Genomic DNA, 3,477 nt, shown 5'->3' with positions numbered 1-3,477 from the left:
CATGAGGAAGGAGGCTCGGCATACACAAAGGTGGGATCGAGCCTCAGGAGTCCCCCTGAAAATTCTCGAGCATCTACCCCCAAACCAGAGTCTGCCTACTTTCTGCTTTGTGCTCTCACCAACACCTCTGACTTCACAGGGGGGCTGTCCCCCATTACCTCTCTCTGAAAAAAGAGTTAGCTTACAGCTCCAGTTAATAATTCCTGGGTGTGACAGTGTTTCAACCTACAAACTCCTTTGGATATCCTCTAGCCTGCCTGAATAGGTTTTTCCGGCTGCATGTGATTGTTCAGAGCCTCCCAACTGTGAGAGGCAGGAGATGTTCTAAACTGTCTAAACACAGATTCCTTTGAGTAGTTAAAAGATTGATTAGAAATTGTACTGGTGAAGGGTTTTTCACTTATTGGGCCAATGTTTGCTGCTAAGTCTCCATTCTCCTTACCTACTGTGTCCTTGGCAGTGTATTGATTGATATAATGGGTGTATAGAAATGTAAGTAGTAGCCTCAATGTTTGTAACGTTGGACCCTTGAGTTAATTCTTTTCTTGCTTGAGCCCCTTCACCTTTGCCCTATAGGAATGCAGCTTTGTCCAATGCTTTTTTGGAGGCTGGTGCCTGACTTTGGAATAATCACCTTTAGAGAAAAATAAGTTTCTTAAAATGTTAACAGGCCTCCTGGCCAGAAGATGATGTAAATCACCTGAACTTTTGCATATGATAAGTTTGAAAGCCTGGCTTCGATTAGAACCAGGAACTACTGTCCTTGCATGACTCCACCCCTTCCCCCATTATCCTCTATACATAACTTAAGGTATAAAAACTACTTTGGAAAATAAAGTGCAGGCCTTGTTCACCGAAACTTGGCCTCCCCATGTCGCTCTCTCTCTCTCAAATTCTGGCTGAGTCTCCATCTGGAGCACGGAACCGCCATGCTTGCTAATTATGCCTGGGCTTCTAAGATCCAATCGGGGAGGCCTCAGTGTCTCCTCTCCTTCGGGAGAATGGAAGGATGCCTGCGGCCTATGTAAGTGGTGCAAACTTCTTGTCGTGAAGTTTTATTGGTCTCCCACGTAAACCAAGCTACTCAGCCTCTTTTCTCCACTGAATTTTCCTACTGAGCTACCCTCATCCTATTACTCTTTATATCTTTGATAAAATATTTAAATAAATAGGTCGCCTATGCTGTCTCTCCTTTGAATACCCTGGATCAGCCGGGGCTGGACCCCGGCAAAGGACTATTAGAGCCATCTTACAGAGAAAAACGAATGTTTTGGCCAACCCAGTATTTAAATGAAATTATGTGAGTATATTAATATGCCTTAGACACAATGACCAGTTTTTGAAGGCTTCCTGACTGAAGATGGAAATGAAATACAATTAAGAACACTTTATACATGCCCTTAGTTTTGATTGAGTGGCTTATTTCAATGGGGCTTTAGTGCAGAAGTTTTATTACATTTGTCTTGTGTTCTTTCATAGGGGAAGAAAATATAATTGCTGTTCCTTTGGGAAGTCAAAGTGTGAGAATTACAGTGAAAGCACCTGCACATCTCTGTAAGCAAGATTTAATCTTAACATTTTTCTTCTTTTCTGAAAGCTTATTTAGTAAAGAAAATGTATGTGTGAGTGTATATATATACATACTTCTTTGTATTAATGAGTAGGTCAACATCTTAATGGTTTTGCTTATCACTTTGAAATAGTCTAGGTCTTCCCAGGTGGATCAGTGGTAAAGAATCCGCCTGCCAATGCAGGAGCCTCAGGAGACTTGGGTTTGATCCCTGGGTCAGGAATATCCCCTGGAGAAGGGAATGGCAATCCACTCCAGTATTTTTGCCAGAGAAATCCCATGGACAGAGGAGCCTGGTGGGCTACAGTCCATGGGGTTGCAAAAGAGTCAGACACAACTGAGCATACCCACTGAAATAGTCTATATCTCTAGGGAATGATATATGATCCTGATTTTTTTAGTTCTCATGTCCTAGTGGGAAGTATACCAGTTTGGGATTAATCCCCTCACAGGAGAGAAAATCAAGTTATATGTGAAACGAACTATTTTTTTATGTGGAGAGTAAACTTAGATTCAAGAGTCTTCTGGAGATCTCAACAGTTTGGGATAAAAAATAGCAAAACAAAATTTAAACAACAAAGCTGCATCAGTGAATACAACTGACAAGTACAAGCTCTGTTGATAGCACATCACAGCCTAGATCTAGAGGGCACTGAAAGTAAATACTGGTTTCCCAGAATCCTAAGAGTTTGAAACAACAAAGGGTTGGGATTGTATGTTTCTTTAGTCAAAGTTACATGGCATCTCCTCTGTCTTAGCTTTTCTGGTCTCTCAGTGGTCGTTTAGTTGCTAAGCTGTGTCTGACTCTTGTGACCCCATGGACTGTAGCCTGCCAGGCTCCTCTGTCCATGGGATTCTCCAGGCAGGAATACTGGAGTGGGTTGCCATTTCTTTCTCCAGGGGATCTTCCCCACCCAGGAATCAAACCTGGGTCTGTTGCATTGCAGGCAGAAGATTTACCAACTGAGCTATGAGGGAAGCCCTTTCTGGTCTCTTAGAACCCAAAGAAACTGAGAATAAAGAAGTTTGTATATTTCTCTCCCAGGGTTTCCTGTGGCCATGCAATGGACTTTCTTAGTCTTTTTCTGGGGAAGTTGAGTCTCTGCCAAGACTGGGTCCCTGGCCTTGAAGAAGCTCACTGTGTTCAACTCTATCTTTCTGTAAAAAGTATAAAACACTAAGGAGTTATAAATATAACTATCTTAAAGCCACACAAATCAAGGTCCACTGGATTAAAAATGTGCATATTTTGCCTTTTTGTTTCTCCTGAGCCACAATCTTAGATTTTCAAGTTGTAAGAATTTCTCAGGGCCACAAGTGTCGTACATTTTCTGCAGCTTTCAAGTGTGTATGTGCATGTGTGTGTATGTGTTTGTATACTTTAGATTCAGTACTGATATTCTAACCAGCAATGTCCTTTGAGGAATGTTTATATCAAAATGTGTTTGTCACCAAGGATATAGATTAAAAATCTTAAAAAAAAAAAAAAAAAAGAAATTCCATAGTACATTATGGCCTAAATTAGGGAAGGAAGAGAATATATTTAGGATGGTGAGAGTAAGCCATTATTGGAAAGTCTTTTTTTTTTTAACACTACTTTATTGTATGAATTATGACTAAAAGAGTGTGACAGATCTATTTAAAATATTAAAATGTTTACAACCATATAGTGGTCAGTTCACTCAGGGCTTTCTCTAGAATGATGCATCAAAACACTTTTAAGGCTTCTTCTTAAAATGGCTTAAAGCCCACAAGAGCTATTTCTTTTTTAAAATTTATTTATTTGGCTGTGCCAGGTCTTAGTTGTGGCATGTAGGATCTTTAGTTTTGGCCTGCGGGATCTAGTTCCCTGACCAGGGATGGAACCTGGGCCCCTGCATTGGGAGCACAGAGTCTTAGCCTCTGGG

The 3,477-nt window shown here is 40.9% G+C and overlaps 1 long non-coding RNA gene across 1 annotated transcript; it reads left to right on the top strand.

Moving 5' to 3' along the window:
* Positions 1–972: 972 nt before the first annotated feature.
* On the top strand, positions 973–3,063 carry LOC102405569. Its single transcript, XR_006549540.1, has 3 exons — positions 973–1,024; positions 1,480–1,554; positions 2,616–3,063. It is a non-coding gene; the product is annotated as an uncharacterized LOC102405569 (long non-coding RNA).
* Positions 3,064–3,477: the final 414 nt, after the last annotated feature.

This window comes from Bubalus bubalis, chromosome 1 (assembly GCF_019923935.1).
Source record: "Bubalus bubalis isolate 160015118507 breed Murrah chromosome 1, NDDB_SH_1, whole genome shotgun sequence".
Classification (NCBI taxonomy): domain Eukaryota; kingdom Metazoa; phylum Chordata; class Mammalia; order Artiodactyla; family Bovidae; genus Bubalus; species Bubalus bubalis.
This window is presented reverse-complemented; position numbering and strand designations above follow the sequence as displayed.